The sequence below is a fragment of the Macaca mulatta genome, chromosome X (assembly GCF_049350105.2).
Source record: "Macaca mulatta isolate MMU2019108-1 chromosome X, T2T-MMU8v2.0, whole genome shotgun sequence".
Lineage (NCBI taxonomy): Eukaryota > Metazoa > Chordata > Mammalia > Primates > Cercopithecidae > Macaca > Macaca mulatta.
Window position 1 is genome coordinate 27,731,400 of NC_133426.1, and position 19,236 is coordinate 27,750,635.

The following is a 19,236-nucleotide window of genomic DNA, read 5'->3' on the forward strand; positions in this document are numbered from 1 at the left end:
ATGTATTTAATAAAGTAAAAAATAATTGACTAAGATTTACCCTGAGAAGGGTAGCTAGAAAATATTAACAAAAACCAAGAGAATGGAAAATGACAGTTTGAACCTTATACCTAAAACCTTACCTTACCCTTTAAGATTATTTTGGATAATTTTCATAGCTGAGGTTCTTCAGGCATTCAGTAAACTTAAACTGACTGCTTCTTATTTATTTTCACAGTCATAGAAGCTGCTCTTTGGAACTTCATACACTATGTAATGTTTATCATCATCATGGTTACATTTTCAAATAGTTTACTATCAGCCAACATTTGTTTATAATAAGGATTTTAAAAAATAATGATGATATACAGAATAAATAATATTTTACATTTACTATTTTGTCTCACCAGTTGGCATAATATAGTAATATAACGTTCAAATCTGCATCAGATCTTATAATCCCATGTAATTTGGCTGTAAATATTTTGGAGTTACTAGAACTTTTTTGAACACAGGATTTCAAATTAAATTTTGTGTATTTAATTTTAATATAAAATGGGGAGATTTTGACCAAAATTTTTTCCCAAAATGTCTTTTATGAAAATTATTTAGGAACAAACTATTTGTCATACAGAAAATATTGGCCTTCCAAGCTATTTTAGATGATACTCTTTTTTTATTTTTTGAAAAAAACTTTATTTCAAAAATGAAACATCATGAAAATATGTTTATTAAAATTTCTGTTAGCATTGTAGATATTAAAAATCTGAAGGTTATTCAAGATGAGCAAAAAGAGAGTTAATTCATTAGTAAGTTCAAAACATTAGGCCTGGCACAGTGGCTCACACCTCTAATCCCAGCACTTTGGGAGGCGGAGGCAGATGGATCACTTGAGGTCAGGAGTTCGAGACCAGCCTGGCCAACATGGTAAAACCCTGTCTCTACTAAAAATACAAAAAGTATCAGGGCATGGTGGTGCATGCCTGTAATCCCAGCTACTCCAGAAGCTGAGGCAAGAGAGTCACTTGAGCTGGGGAGGCGGAGGTTGCAGTGAGCGAAGGTTGTTCCACCGCACTCCAGCCTGGGCGACAGAGCGAGACTCCGTCTCAAAAACAAAACAAGAAACCATTATTAAGTGACTACTATATGTTGGGTACATCGTTTGCATTCAACAAATCAGAGGTTTGATAAAATAATTGTAAGGCAATTTAAATTATACAGGATTTATTGTATTTATTTCTTTTTAAAAATATATAGATTCAGTGGGTACATGTGCAAGTTTGTTACATGAGTATATTGCATAATGCTGGGGTTTGGGCTTCTAGTGAGCCTTCCACTCAAGTGGTAACACAGTTGCCCAATAGGCAGTTTTTCAACCCTTGCCTCCTTCTCACCCTCCCCACTTTTGGAGTCCCCGGTGTCTATTGTTTCCATCTTTATGTCCATGTGTACCCATTGATTAGCTCCCATTTATAGTTGAGTACTTGATGCATTCGGTTTTCTGTTCCTGAGTTACTTCTCTTAGGACAAAATAATATATTTTGCAGCAACATGGATGGAACTTAGGCCTCCAGTTCCATCCATGTTGCTGCAAAAGATATTATTTTGTTCTTTTTAATGTCTGCATAGTATTCCATGGTGTATATATGCCACATTTTCTTTATCCAACCTACCATTGATGGACACTTAGGTTGAGTCCATGGCTTTGCTATTGTAAATAGTCCTTTAATAAACATATGCATCCAGGCGTTCTTTTTGATAAAATGATTTATTTTCCTTTGAGTAGATACCCAGTAGTGGAATTGCTGCATCATATGGTAGTTCTGTTTTTAATTCTTTGAGAAATATGCATAATATTTTCCATAGAGGTTGAACTAATTTACATTACCACCAACAGTGTATTTAGCTTTCCCTTTTCTTTGCATCCATGTAAATATTTGTAAATATTTTTGACTTTTTAATAATAGTTATTCTGACTGGTGTGAAATAGTGTCTTATTGTGGTTTTGATTTCTTTCTCTAATGATCACTGATGTTGAGCATTTTTTCATATGTTTGTTGGCTGCTTGTATGTTGTCTTCTTTCCAGAAGTGTCTGTTCAAGTCCTCTGCCCAATTTTTTTTTTTTTTTTTTTTTTTTTTGAGACGGAGTCTCAATCTGTTGCCCAGGCTGAAGTGCAATGGCCTGATATCCGCTCACTGCAAGCTCCGCCTCCCGGGTTCACGCCATTCTCCTGCTTCAGCCTTCCCGGTAGCTGGGACTACAGGTGCCTGCCACCCCGCACGACTAACTTTTTGTATTTTTTAGTAGAGACGGGGTTTCACCGTGTTAGCCAGGATGGTCTCGATCTCCTGACCTTGTGATATGCCTTCCTCGCCTCCCAACTCTGCACAATTTTTAATGGGGTTGTTTTTTGCTTATTGGTTTAAGTTCTTTATTCTTTCTGAAAAGTCCTACTTTTGCTTAAATAATACTTCCATTATTATAGGATACTGTAGTATATGTTGAGGTTATTGTTTCTAAAACAAAAATGAATGCTTAATGTTCTGTTCTTAATAAATTATATAATATGTTATATTTTAACTTTTAGAGAGAACTACAATATTATTGTATTAACCAACCCCTCTCCCGAGTACATGAGTGCCATCTCACTCTCTCGCTTTCACTCTTGCTCGTACTCTCATTCTCTCTTACTCTGTAATTCTGGATGAAATATGAATATACTACCTTAACAGCCCATATCCAAATGGCTAGGATATTTAACCAACTTCCAAAAGCTTTGCTTTTATATTTTCTTATATTTTCCTATTATCACTTACATCCCTATGATTATATTTGCTTACAATACACAATGTAGTGTCTGTCTTGTGCAGGGCTCAACAAAGTACCTCTCCAGGGCCAAAAGCAGCCCACCACCTGTTTTGTAAATAAAGTTTTATTGTAACATAGCCATTCCCATGTATTTGCCTATTATCTATGGGTGATTTTATTTTACAACAACAGAATTGAATAGCTGTGACAAAGATTATATGGCCAGTGAAGTCCAAAATATTTGCTATCTGGCCTTTTGCCCCAAAAGTTTGCTGTCTCCTATTTATTGTCAGAAATGAAGCAAGTGTTGAATATATACTCATATCTTAATTAAATTAATAGAGGGATAGATGGATGACAAGTGATAGAGAAATGCAGTTTTATGTAAGAGAATACCACTTCATTTCATTTAGGGTGTTGAGATCCAAATCGATTTCCAGAGTACAAGAGAGTTTTATTTTGGTTAGAGAGAAAGGAGAATGTATCTCTTCAAAGAAATAATAAATATTGGGACAAGATGCTGAAGTGAAAAGAACTAAAAGATTTAGTTATTGACTTTTGTAAAAACCGCTTAATTTCAAATCAGAAGACTGGACTAATTTCTGATTGCCTCCAGTTCTGGAAAAAAACTGGAATGCTCAATAAGATCATGAAGTGTGGTAGAGTTCACTGTTACATAACTGAAAAAATTTTATACCCTAATATGTTCCTTAACTTGAGGTGATTTCATTGCTACTTCTTCCTTCACTGTGGAAATGTTAATTAGTAAAATCTGAAAATAAACAGCATTAATGAAGTTTTTTTTTTTTCCTAAAGGTTGATACATTTTGAAAGTAGAAGAACTTTCAATACTTAGGGAATTTTTGATTATCAGAATTTCTTGTCTTGTTTTGATATCAGAACAGTCCTTTGAAATCTGGATAACTGGGGTACCTAAGAAATGGCTTGAGTAAGAAGTTTGATGGAAATTGTGCAGCAGAAATCCAGAGATAGTTTTTTTGTTTTTTGTTTTTTTGTGTTTTATTTTATTTTATTTTACTTTATTAGGATGTGAAGCTTAATTTCTTGGATTTGTCAAATAAATAGATTCTGGACTATAGAATCTTCAGAGAAGTGTTTGGAGACCAGAAATTTCCATGGTTGGTAGGAATACATTTTCTTCGGTCATCTCTGCAGCAATCTTGATGATGGGCAAATGTACTACATAATAAGACTGTCAACCTTGACGTTTAAATTTCACTGCTTTTGTGGATTTAAAGCATCTTTATAATTTTATAATATATCTAGTATAAAAACAGAATGTATAATTGGATTCTTCAAAATATAGAAATGACATTTATGTCTCATTTCCACTCAGAATTTCTTATTTTATTTTTTCATTTAAATTATCTCTCTCATGCCATTTTCCATTTTTATCTGCTTTTTTGTTTATATTTATACTTGTCTATGATGATAGAAAAATGCATAATAACGGCTGCGGTTGGCAATAAATAAGCCGTGAGACTGCATATTTTGTAACAATGGAGGCTTGGGACATGAAACAAAAGCCCTGAGTGTTCAACTTTCCCTTTGTCTGGCCACAGAGGACTGCTGTATTACCTCCTGAATAAAAGAAGACCTGGCTACAGAGCTGTGAGGACTAAAAAAAATCTCTCTGTGCAAGCACTGTCCAATTTGCAAGTTAAAGTGGAATATAGCTGGACAATAAATTTGAAAAGCAAATCTACCTGCCATAAAAAGCATTACTGCTTTTCAATCAAGAGACGAGAGAAAAGTAATAGTTAGGAAGATCCTGATTTTAGAAATCAGCATTTTGAATACAAATGTTTAACACTGGGAAGAAAATGACTTTATATAAGGTCTGTATCAAACTCTCTGACATATCTAGACATAAGATATTTGTGAGACAAAAAGCAAAATGTGAGTCCATTGTTAGAGTCTGTTCTATCCTCCCCCAAATAGTAGAATCTAAGAATGAAAAAAGACCACACAAATGAGAGAAAAGAGACTCTAATTTCAAAAATAGCCTACAAAAGAATTCCTTCCTTTGATTTTATCAGTCTTTCTTCTTTATTTCCTTCCTTCCTTTTCTCTTCATTTGGTGAGTTATGCATTCAATAAGCATTAAGTGGCAATTATAATTTATTGTGATAAACACTGGAGATAAAATATAAATAACAAAACAATATAGTGAATGACATAATAAAAATGTGTACATAATATTATCACATGCCTGGGAGAAGCATATAACATCATTTAGGATGAGGAATTCAGCATGGAAATAACCCATGTACTGAGTCATGGTATGAGTAAACATTGGCTGTAGGAATGCTGACAGGAAAGAGATGAGGTAGAGATTGGAAAGAGGATATTCTTGATCATTAGTGCATTATAATAGAAGTCTTTGTAAAGCAAAATTACATAGTGTGTGAAGAAAACAATGGCTACTTTGGGTTATTGAAGTCTAAAATAGGTAATGACCAGTAACAGGGACAAAAAAGGAAGTTGAGCCAAATCATATGAAAGCTTAAAATTTTTGGAACTATTCTATGAGAAATTGTGACCCATGGAAGCATTTTAAGCAGATGAATTATTTGCAATATTGCTTTATTGCTTTTAAAATAGATCATTTTGGTGGCTTTTTGCAAGGTGGGTTTGCACAGGTTGAGTGAGAGGGAACATTAATTATTGATTGCTCACCCAACAAGCATACTTAGGATGTTGTTGTAATACTGAAGAGTTAAATTAAAACCTGAAATTAAAAAGTTATGTAGATGAATAGAAGTGAGCTCATTTTAAAAATATTTAGAGGGTGAAATGACAGCATATTATAACAAATGAGATGTCAGAGTTGAGAGTACAAAAGATTTGAAGATGAGCCTGATTTTCTTTTCCAATCCAGATGCCTTTTATTTCTTTTTCTTGTCTAATTACTCTAGCTAGGAGTTCTAGTACTATGTTGAATAGAAGTGGCAAGAGCGGGTACCCTTGCTTTGTTTGTGATTTTAGAGGAAATGCTATCAGTTTTTTGCCATTGAATATGATGTTAACTGTGGTCTTTCATATATGGCCTTTATCATGTTGAGGTAATTTTTCTTCTGCTTCTACATTTTTGAGAATTTTTAAGCATGAGTTTTTAATTTTGTCAGACAATATGATAGTGGTGATTATTTAACAATGTATTTATGTAGCAAAACATAGAATTGTACACCTTAAACATACACATTTTTTATTTGTCATTCATATGTCAATAAAGCTGAAAAAAAGATGAGCCTAAGGTATCTAGCTGGAATAATTGGGTGGATAGTAGTATAACTAAATAAGATGTAAAATAATCTAGAAGGAAAAAAAATTTGGTTGAGGAAAGGTTAGCGCAGTGTTCTTATGTGCTACAATGAAAGTGCCTGCAGACAGCTGGACTTAGTGTGTAGCTCCAGGAGAGATCTGTGTAGCCTAATGATCAGGGTAAAACCGTGACAGTGAATGGACTCCTTGAATCCAGTGCAGTAGGTGAAGGGTAAACAACTAAATATTTTCAACATTCAACAGATACTTCCAGAGTTGAGAAAGTAATGAGTGAAGAATAGAAAATCATATTAGAGAAAGAGGTCCAAAGAAGTAGATCATTGAAGTGAGGAAACAAAACATTTGCAGTCATATGTCCTCAATCCAGGCTAGCTCTGTGTCCTGTTCTGCCTACTTTTAAACCAAAACCTGGCTGACCAAGGTGGAAGGTCCACTGTTCATTTCATTTCTATTTATTTTCTCACTGTCATCTTCAATTTAAATATTTGCTATACCCCGGTGTGTGTGTGTGTGTGTGTGTGTGTGTGTGTGTGTGTGTGTTATTATTCTAGAAAATTAACCTTTGGGCCAGGTGTGGTGGCTCACACCTGTAATCCCAGCACTATCCAAGGCCAAGGCAGGCGGATCACCTGAGATCAGAAGTTCGAGACCATCCTGGCCAACATGGCGAAACCCCATCTCTACTAAAAATACAAAAATTAGCCAGGCGTGGTGACATGCACATGTAAGCCCAGCTACCCAGGAGGCTGAGGCAGGGGAATTGCTGGAACCTAGGGGGCAGAGACTGCAGTGAGCCGAGATTGTGCCATTGCACTCCAGCCTGGGCGACAGAACAAGACTCCATCTCAAAAAAAAAGAAAAAAAATTAACCTTTGATTTGCTTAGCTTTTTGTAATCATATAAATATGCTGGCAGACTCATTGTGAGATTATTTTGTTGTTGCTTTGTTGACTTCACCATATGCTTTGCCAGGCACTGCGGTAGGTGTTGAAGAAATAAAAAAATAAGAGAATTTAATCCAATGTCTCTGGGATTTATAATCTGGGTAATAAGATATACTTAAGAATTATTATCATTTGCCATATGAATTAGAGTGAGATAGGTGGAAAAAAATGTTATATAATAGGATCCCAGTATTTTCAGCTTCTTTCCTTTTTCCAGTTTTAGAAATGATAAAACTGAAGCCCATAAAACTGATCTTGACTTTCACAAGATAATGAAACTAGTTAGTGTTTAAATATATAGTTTTCGGGTGAACAAATGGATGCTTTGGGATTGAGATTTAGGAGATGGCCTCAGGATTAACTATGCTCCAAAGAAGTACATGTTGTAATAGAGAGGTAACTATATTTAGTTGCTTCTTCTTTTAAAAGCACATTATTTAATGGAGCATTCAAAATACATGACATATCGATTTCTATTCCGTATATTTTGCTACAACAATTCCATGCATTTGATAAAAGAAGTCAGGCTCTTTAAAAACAGAAAGTCATAGCTCTTCCTTTCAAAGCCTTTCACTCCTTCTTTCAGGATACACAGTGTATCATTCTGGCTGATGCTGAGTTGCACACAAAGAAACAGATTGTTCTTGATAGGTTCCACGAGGAGAAGGGACAGGAAACCAAGCATGAACACACAGCCACGGTCTCTGACATGGTAGGGTGCAGCAGTCCCTTTTTTTTTTTTCATAGAGCCATGTGCTTATTGTATACGTTTTGAAATGTTGCTGCTTCCAGTCCTGATCTGCAGAACACTATTAGGATAGTTCTCAGGGAGAACTGAGGAAATTTTTATGGCGGGGATGTATGAAAATGAAAACGTCTGATCCACAGCTTTCATAAAGTTGGCTACAGTGACCAAGCCAGAGGAGTTAGGCTTCTGCTGGGAACGCTCATAGATCTTTGTGGCATTCCTGTAAATATCCATATAGCCATCATGGACCTCCAGAGAAGGCTAGAACTGCTCACAAGCGGCACAATAGTCTCCAGAGACAGTTTCCAAGTTATGTTACAGTAGCTTCGTTATGGATTACATGTGTTGGCCTTTGTACATTGTAATGGGAAGCTTCTCAAGAGCAAGTTTCCTGAACTTTGGCACTATTAACATTTGGGGATGGATAATTATTTATTGCTGGCGATACTGTTCTGCACACTGTAAGATATTCAGCATTGTCCTTGGCCTCTGCCTACTAGGTACTAGTAGCAACCTCTATCACCACTTCATACACAGTTCTGACAACCAAGAATGTCTCCAGACATTGCTAAATATCCCCTGGGGACAAAAGTGATCCCAGTTGTGAACTACTGTTGTAGAATTTTATTGGTAAATATATTCTGATGTCTATATTTTGCTTTTTCATTAAATAAACCCACACTTTAAATTATTGTGGATTTTATAATATTTGTATTTTCAAGATATTTTTGATTCTCTATTTACATATTTAATTCTTAATTATATTTAGGAAAAATATAATTAAGAATTCCATGGATACCAAGTTTAACCAAAATTCTTCTGTCTAAGGAGGAAGACAAGAGCAAATATAGTAGGATCCAGGTAACAGCAGTGGCATATGTGAAAAAATGTGTACATATACATATTTAACCATCACACTTCAAAGTGATGTAAAAGAGCAGAAACCATTCAAAATGTACTAGTTTCAATGCAGTTTTAAAAACTGCTTTGTCTTTTAAGAATGTTGGACATTTTAAGACTGAGGTTTGAGTATTGGCTTATAATTTTTTTCTGCTTTCTGTAAGGTTCCTATATATATAACATCATTTCTTCCTGGTGGCAGAGGCTTTTGTTGCAAACAAGCCTTTTACCAGGGAATTAGTAGGCTGTCTCTGCAATGTAATCAGTCTGCAAATTAAAATTCTTCAGAAATAATAAACGTCTCACTTTTAGAAAAAAGATTATCCCAATTTTAAAATAAAAAAATTAGAAAGATACTAAATATTTAATTGACAATAGTCTTCAGAACTGTTTCATTGGATAATTTTTCACTCGGAATTTTTTAGAATCACTCGTATCAGAGAACGGTCACAGGAAAGCAGAAGCTAATTGTGTCATCGAACTAAACTTTCAGATTAATTACTTAGTCCTTAATTTTGATTTTTCCTTAATGCTATAATGATAGCAACACAAATATTTAATATAATATTAATGTTTTATAAAATTTATGCATTTATAAGATATATATGTAGTAATGATATATATAATATGATAGTTAATAACTACCATAACAATACAAATTGAGTATCTCTTACTTGAAATGTTTCAGATTTTGGATTTTTTTTTCTTTATGAGACATCTTGGGGATGAAACCCAAGTCTAAATACAAAATTTATTTTTGATATGCACCTTATACACATAGCCTGAAGGTAATTCTATACAATATTTTAAATAATTTTTTCCAAAGTTTGTGCTAAGTACTTATGTATGGAATTTTATACTTGTGGCATCATGTTGATCCTCAAAAAGTTTTGTATTTTAAAGCGCTACAGATTTCAGATTTTCAGATTAGGGATGCTCAACCTTGTAATTAATTTCTGTCAGTAATGATGGAGCATCTTAAAATAATTTTTAAAATTGTGGTAAAATAGAACACAAAATGTACTATATTAACCATTTTAAAGTATATAGTTCAGTATTGTTAATTGCATTCACTTTGTTCTTTGTTGTATAACCAATCTCCAGAGTTCTTTTCCTTTCGCAAAACTGAAACCGGGCATGAATGGGTATACATTTAACAAAAACTCCCAATTCTTCTTCCCCTTCCCAGTCTTTGGCAACCACCATTCTACTTTTTTGTCTCTATGAATTTGACTTCATGAGTACTTCATACAAGTGGAATGGCACAGTACAATCAGCCCTCTGTATCTGTGAGCTCCACATCTGCGGATTCAACTCACCACAGATTGAAAATACTCAGAAAAAAGGATGGTTGCATCTGTACTGAACATATATAGACTTTTTTCCTCTTGATAATTCCCTAAGCAATACAGTACAACAAACATTTAAATATTAGGTATTATAAGGTATTATAGATGATTTAAAGTATACAAGAGCATGTGAGTAGGTTATGTGCAAATACTACACCATAAGGGATTTGAGCACCTTTGGATTTTGATATACACAGGGGATCCTGAAACCAATCCCCCACAGATACTGAGGGGACAACTGTGTTCGTCATTTTTGGGCTGGTTTATTTCACTTAGTGTAATGTCTTCAAAGTTCATCCATGCTGAACTATATATATGTAGTCTTTTTAATTTTTATATCTACCTGAGGCTAACAAGAGATTATGGTGGGTTGCTGTCGCTGTCATTGAATATAAAACACATTTTTATTGGGGTGACCTTAAGGTGGTGGTTTCTTATATAAGATCAAGAAGAATGATTTGGAATGAGGGATGTGGTTCCAAATATAGTTTAAAAAGTTATGAAGTTGACAAAAATAAAATATTTTATTAATTGAACTGAATTTGATTGAGCTCTATTTTTGCTTAACGATTCTGGTGTACATGTTGAAACAGAAATGTAATGCTAGTTCCTCAACTAGCTTTAATACAGACCTCAGGATAGCCTCAACTTTTCCCCAAATAATACACTCATGTAAAATTATATTCAGGACTTTAGCAAATTGGAAGAATTAATATTGTTAAAATGACCACACTACCCAAAGCAACCTACAGATTTATGGCAATCCCTATCAAAATTCCAATATCATTTTTCATAGAAATGGAAAAGGAAACCTTAAAATTCACATGGAACCACTAAAAAAAAACAAACATCCAGGGCAATCATGAGCAAAAAGAACAAATGGAGGTACTACACTACTTCTTTTTCAAACTATACTTTAAAGCTGTTGTAATTAAAGCAGCATGATACCTGCAAAAAAACCGACACATTAACCAATGGAACAAAATAAAGAGCCCAGAAATAAACCCATGCATATACAGTCAATTGATTTTTGACAAAAGTGACAAGAATATGCAACGGGAAAAGAATAGTCTTGTCAGGAAATGATGCTTAGAAAACCAGATATCTACAAGCAGAAGAGTGAAATTGGGCCCTTATCTCAAAAACACATACAAAAATCAACTCAAAGCAAGTTAAATACTTAAACATAAGAACAGTAACTGTAAAACTCCTAAAAGAAAACATAGAGGAAAACCTACAAGAGAGTGGTCTGGGAAACGATTTTTTAGATTTGACCTCAAAAATGCAGGCAACAAAAGTAAAAATAGACAAACGGGATTACATCAAACTAAAAAGCTTCTACACAGCAAAAGAAACAATTAATAGTGTGCAAAGACAACCCAAAATTGGGAGAATATATTTGCAAACTCTGCATCCAATAAGGAGTAAATATCCAAAAAATATATATATGGAGGTAAAACATCTCAATAGCGAGAAAAAAAACAGTTAAAATATGAGCAAGGAGTCTGAATAGACATTTCTCAAGAGAAATGGCCAGCATATATACGAAAAAATGCCCAACATCACTAATTATTGTGGAAATGCAAATTAAAACCACTATCAGACATCATCTCACACCTTCCAAAATGGTTATTGTCAAAAAGGTGCTGGCAAGGATATGGAGAAAAGGGAACTTTTTTTTTTTTTTTTTTTTTTTTTTAGATGGAATCTCGCTCTGTCACCTGCAACCTCAGCTCAGCCTCCTGGATTCAAGTGATTCTCCTGCCTCAGCCTCCCGAGTAGCTGGGACTACAGGCACACGCCACCATGCCCACCTAATCTTTGTATTTTTAGTAGAGACTAGGTTTCACCATGTTGGCCAGGGTGGTCTCGATCTCTTGACCTCGTGATCCATCCTCTTCAGTCTCCCAAAGTGCTGGGATTACAGGCGTGAGCCACCGCGCCTGGCCCCAAAAAGGGAACTTTTGTACCCTGTTGTTGGGAATTAAATTAGTATAGTCATTATAAGAAACAGTATGGAGGTTCCTTACAAAACTAAAAATAGAATTACTACATGATACAGTAATCTCACTTCTGGTTATTTACTCAAAAGATTAGAAATCAGTTTGTGGAAGAGATGTCTGCACATCCATGTTCATTGCAGCACTATTCACAATAGCCAAGTTATGGAAGCAACCTAAGTGTCCATTGCCAAACGAATGGATAAAGAAAATGTGTATATGCAATGGAATGCTATTTGGCCTTTAAAAAGAAGGAAATTCTGTCATTCATGACAACATGGATGGAACTGGAGAACATTATGCTAAGTGAAATAAACCAGGCATGGAAAGACAAATACTGAATGTTCTCACTTACATATGAAATTTTAAAACAATCAAAATCATAAAAGCAGTGAGCAAAATAGTGGTTATAGAGGCTGGAGGAAGGGAGAATGATGGTCAAAGGACATAAAATCTCAGTTGCACTGCAGAAATATGTTTATTTTTGAGCTCTACTGCACAACATGGTGAATATGGTTAATAATGGAGCATTGTGCATTTCAAAATTTCTGAGTGCATTTCCTTTTTTTTTTATATACTTTAAGTTCTAGGGTACATGTGCATAACGTGCAGGTTTGTTATATATGTATACTTGTGCCATGTTGGTGTGCTGCACCCATCAACTCGTCAGCACCCATCAACTCGTCATTTACATCAGGTATAACTCCCAGTGCAATCCCTCCCCACTCCCCCTTCCCCATAATAGGCCCCGGTGTGTGATGTTCCCCTTCCCGAGTCCAAGTGATCTCATTGTTCAGTTCCCACCTATGAGTGAGAACATGCGGTATTTGGTTTTCTGTTCTTGTGATAGTTTGCTGAGAATGATGATTTCCAGCTGCATCCATGTCCCTACAAAGGACACAAACTCATCCTTTTTTATGGCTGCATAGTATTCCATGGTGTATATGTGTCACATTTTCTTAATCCAGTCTGTCACTGATGGATATTTGGGTTGATTCCAAGTCTTTGCTATTGTGAATAGTGCCGCAATGAACATACGTGTGCATGTGTCTTTATAGCAGCATGATTTATGATCTTACTGTAAGAAATATTAAATATTTGGAGTGATGTATATATTAACTAGGTTGATTCAATTACACCACATTGTATTCACACATCATAACATCACTTTGTACCACATAAATATAAACAATTATAAATTGTCAATTTACCATAAGATAATGAACTTTTTAATGTTAAAAATTATATTTATTTATCAATTCAAAAATATTATTGAGCAGAAACCATGTGGATCTCTCTGCTAAGTGAAGGAATATATTTATGATCCAGTGGATATGATGAATATGATTCTTGACTTCATTGAGTGGATTTACATACTTAAGGGGAAGACTGTCAACAATTAAAGAAACAAAGAAACAAGATACTTAGATGGTCAATGCAATGTAATATATAAATTGTATAGTGCTTATTGAATTTGGTGGTGTTTCTTAACTTGACACAGAATTAATCCAGTGGAGAATTTTCAAGGGTTTTAATTTAGAGAGAAATTTGTCAACTAAATTGTGCTCTTCACGTCTTTGATAAAACTTAGTAATTTTTTTCTAAGCATAATTGATATGAAATGATATTTCACTGTGCTTACAATTTGCATTTTATTGGGGTTTAATTTGCATTTCCTCAGTAACTAGTGTGTTTGAATATCTTTTCATATGTTTATTGGCTGTCTGAGTTCCCATTTTGTAAACTGTCCAATCTTGGAATTTGTACACAATTTTGTTTATGAACCTTTTTACATTTAAAAAAATTTTTTGAATGTCAAATAACTTATATCCTCATCCTGCTCGTATACATCAATTTCAACTTTGTCCACAATTCTTGAATCTTCAATAGACAAGTATTCAATAGACAAAAGGCATTTTAGTCTTTGAAACCTATATATTTTAGAAAATGTTGAATTTTAAAATTTAAATCAAAATTTGCCACATAGCAATTTTAACAATATATATGTATATATGTGCATAAATATATATAAAATAAAGTATATTTGGGGTAAACTTATTCACCACCAGGCCAATGTTTGCAGTATTCTATATGCAACAAAACTTGCAAGGTTTAAGCTTAAGTTGTAGAAATTATGGAAAGACTTTTCTTTTAAACAGATATTCCATTATTTGGTTTTACTTTTACATTGCAGCTCTGCAAATCCCCCCATATGCCCTGTATTTCAATAAATTTTGCTATCCAATGGTCTTTTGTGCTGACGAATGAAATGAACTGAGTTCTATATCTAACTCAGCATAGTGCAGAACAGGGGATGTATGAATGACTCTTTAGATCATCATCATCTGGACCAATTTAAAGAGAAAATGCACTTTATGGTCAGAAGTACACATGATAACATTGGCCTTGAGAAGCTTTACAGAAATGTTTGGACTTTCTACATACCATGGAGTGGTATTTTGAGCTAATCTGTATTATATTTAAAGCAATCGGGCAACTCCAAATTTGGTTTTCTGTATTTCCTTTTCTACTCCCAAGATCAGAGAAGAGTTGCAATATTCATGTAATGTGGCAGAGTAGCTGAGTGTTTTAGGACCATTCAGTAAATATTTTTAAATATATGTGTCTGTGTGTGTGTGTGCATGAGTGTGTGTGTGCGTGTGCGCATGTGTGTGTATGTCATTAAGCAACAAACTATTTAAACTCCTCTTAGTCCAGTCTACTTTTATTTAATAAAACTTTATTGAGTGGGGGAAGAGGCTGAATTCCACATTTAATTTGAATGTCTGGATAAAAAGGAAAAAATATATAATGCAGAGGATACGGAACAAAAGTCACCAAAGGGGAAATTTAGTCAAAGGTGATCAAGAAGCTAAGTCCAAACCTACCCTATTCATCCCATACAACACAGATGAACATACAACATAAATTTTCGGAGAAGAATGAGATTGGAATTTGAGCTATTGTCTTTCATACCTCATGGGACAGTGACATCACTGTTAAACTCATGCTCTTTAAGAAGCACAATATTAGCTAAAATTACAACTGATTACTGTGTAACTCAACATCAGTGATTCTCAAATCTAGCTTTATTTTAGAACCACATAGGAGGCTTAAAAAATAAAAATACAGGAGCCGTACTATGTAGCAATGAAATAATATCCATCTGGTGTTTTGTTTTATGTACTAGCATTTTTCTAGTTTCCCAGGTGAGTATAGTATGGAGTTCAGACCTACTGCAATCTGAGTCTGTCAGGCTGAGCAAACCTGGACAAGGATATAACTATTTTAGCTATGTCTTTGCTGCTGGATATTTTGTACACTTTCTGCACAAGCTACCTCCCAGGAGCAGTGCTTACTGGTGGCAGTAAAAAGACATCTGCATGTCGCATACCTAGAGTGAATTACATTAGTTTAGAGCAGTGCTTCTCAAAGCTAGGTTTTAATAAGAATCATCTGGGAAGCTTGTTAAAAATACAATAAGTGGCCCACTCAGAACCCACTGAATAAAAATCTTTAAGCATCTCCAGGAAGGGAGCCCACAGCTTGAGTTTTTAACAAGTATCTTAGGTGAAACTTACAATGAGGTGTATTTGCTAGACACTGCCTAGTAAGAATCACTATTATGGATTAGGACCTTGGACTTTCAATATCTTATATTTCCAAGAGGACATTCTGTTATCACATAGGAAGATGAATAAAGTCTACCCTCTTTAAAATATGGTGACTTTGATGTAATGCTAATACATACAGTCAAAAGGCAAACAGGATGCCATATTCTGATTAGGCTTTAACAATCTTTGCAAGCCTGAGATAACCAACATGATTAATTTCTTTTAGGGGAACTATTGAAAATTTTACTATAAGAAGTTACTATAAAAACAGTAACTGTAAAACTCCTAGAAGAAAACAGGAAAAAATGGACAGTACAGTGAGGGGTAAATGATTTCTCAGATTTGACCTCAAAATTGCAGGTAACAAAAGCAAAAATAGATAAATGGGATTATATCAAACTAAAAAGCTTCTGAACAGCAATAGAAACAATTAATAGTGTGCAAAGCCTATACATAAATTGGGAGAAAATATTTGCAAACTATACATCAAGTAAGGGATAAATATCCAAAATATATAAGGAGCTAAAACATCTCAATAGCAAGGAAAAAAACAATTAAAATATGAGCAAGGAGTCTGAATAGACATTTCTTAAAAGAAGACATACAAATGGCCAGCAAATATGTGAAAAAATGCTCAACATCACTAATTATTGTGGAAATGCAAATTAAAACTACAACCAGATAGATTGTAACACTTATGATTTGTTTACTGTCTGTATCAATTAAAAGTTAAAAACAACAGTGTCAGGATAACCCCAAAATAGCCACATTTTTCTAATTGCTCAAAAATAAAATAGGGTGATTTGCATAGCCACACATCCGGAGACCTGTTTCCAATGCTAAAGACTTAAGTAGGTCTAATTTCAGATGAATATGTGACACCTGAGCTGTTGAGGAACTGCCGCTGAACATCCAGCTGGGAATCATCACTTGCATGGATAATTACATCTAGCCAATGGGCAGACTCACCTGGAGGGAGTTTTAAATGTACAGATCCCTGAAGATATGAGAGAATCAACAAAACTCAGCAACACAACAAAGAACTCAAATTAAGAAAGCAAAACTTGATATCACAAGTTCATTACAGAAAATTTTAAGTATACACATAATTAGAGAAACTAATATATTACAACCACTCCCCAAATCAACAATCGTGCACTTTTTGTTCTCCAAAATTTTAGGAGGTGAAAAAACTTAATTTCAGACACTGTATCTCTTTACATGCAAATATTGTGCATGCATAAATGATACAAATATTTTTATTTTTATTTTATTTATTTTTTAATTTATTTTTGAGACTGAGTCTCGCTCTGTCGTCCAGGCTGGAGTGCAGTGGCGCGATCTCAGCTCACTGCAAGCTCCGCCTCCCGGGTTCACGCCATTCTCCTGCCTCAGCCTCCAGAGTAGCTGGGACTACAGGCGCCCGCCAGCACGCCCGGCTAATTTTTTTGTATTTTTAATAGATACGGGGTTTCACCGTGTTAGCCAGGATGGTCTCGATCTCCTGACCTCGAGATACGCCAGCCTCGGCCTCCCAAAGTGCTGGAATTACAGGCGTGAGCCACCGCGCCCGGCCAAATATTTTTATTTTTAACATGACAATTATGCTATTTTTGTATCTAGCAGAATTTATATAATTTCTTAATGGCATGTAAAAACCAGACAATATTTCTAGTTATTTCACTCATTCTCTCAAAGATGATTTTTGCAGTTAGTTTTTTTTTTTCTTTTTGATTAGATTCCAAACATCTGCCTCTCATGTTTGGCTCTTTTGTCCTTTGAGTCTCTTTTATTGTATAAGAGCTCACCACTCCTACTTCTTCCCTTTGTCATTGATTTTCTGGAGAATCTAGCTCATGTGTCCTTACATATTTTTAGTTCTGTGCTTTTTTTTTTTTTTTTTGAGACGGAGTCTCGCTCTGTCGCTCGGGCTGGAGTGCAGTGGCCGGATCTCAGCTCACTGCAAGCTCCGCCTCCAGGGTTTAAGTTCTGTGCTTTCTTAATCATTTACCTTGTTCATTTATGCCATGTATTTCCTGTAAGCTCTGAGTTAAATCTAGAAGATAATTTGATTTAGGTTCAATTTTTAGAGCAATAATACTTCATTCCATCACATCATGAGGCACATGATGTCTTTTTGTGCCAGTTATAATGATGCTAAGATTGATCTTAATGGATTCAGGTGAAGAAATGAAGGTAAAATTGTTGAGGATATATTCCATTCTAAATGTGGATTGCATTCCATTCCATTTCATTATAAAAATAAGTCAAATAATGGGTAGGGAGGGAAGAGATTTATTTGGACATTTATGATTCACCACCTTCCTCTTTAAAAGGAGACTTCCATATGGACAGTCAGAAAGCTCTACATCTGCCGTAATGAGACATGGGGGACCAGTGCTTGACTTCTGTTTGAGCGAGCTTAAAGTATTTGTAATCACCAGATTTAGGTGGTTACATTGGGAATAGCCTAAAATCTTTGGGAGCATGAAATGTTCAAGTGTGTTCTGTGGACTAGATATGAGAAAAAGGATGAGTTTGTTTTGAGTCCTGTTCATTAATAGTATTAAATTACACCACTGAATAAAATGGGCAAGATGAGACTAAAAACTGTACTGTGCTCACATCCCGAGTTGAGCATGCAATATTCTGGTAGCACATGAAGATGCAGACTGGATAGAAATGCAACTAGTGAAGATGACTTGCTGATGAGTAATATAGACATAATAAAGAGACACTTCTCAGAAATGTGGTTGTGATTGGGCTAGTAAAGAGATTGGAATAAAATGAAGGGATTGAGAGACTATCCAACAAGGCCATATAGTGGGAAGCAGACACCATCATCAAATAACTGGAAGTACTTTGAATACTTGGACCTTTGAAAAAAGTTGCAAGCAATCATTTGGAAGAGAGAGAAATCTACTTGTATCAAAGGAATTGCAGAAATTATTCCTAATCATAGGGATTTCCAAAGACTACAGGAAAGTTTCCCAGGAAAAAAAAAAAGAAGGTAAAGTTCAAAAGTAAGCGACCCCATGATAACCCTTTCAGATACATGCAAACTAGAAGTATTAACAGCCATAATTCTAAAAGGCTACACATTGGAATCACTTGGTCCATACTGCCGAATAATTAAAGCAGAATCTATGCTGGCAACCCAAGCATCAGTATTGTATCAGAGACTTCCAAGTGATTCCAATATGCAGTGAAGTTTGAGAACAACTGTAATAATGGTATAATCAATTCAAACGAGAGTCAACTTTCAGTAAAGGCAAAAATATGTTATAGTGATTTTAGAGTATGAAGTAGAAAGGGTACAAGAGGAATGCTGCAGTGGGAAACTGTTTCAGGGATCATAATGAGCATAAAAGCATTGGTATGATGGCAGGTTTAAGGCCTGAGTTTTGAAGTGCCATAATCCTAGGTTCTAATCCTGGCTCTACGACCTTCAGCAAGTTACCTATCTTCTCTCAGATTCAATTTCCTCATTTATAAAATGGTTTTATTACTAGTACCTTCCTTTTTTATTTTATCTGTTTATTGTTTGTACCTTCTCACTGAAATATCAACTTCATGAGAATAGGAT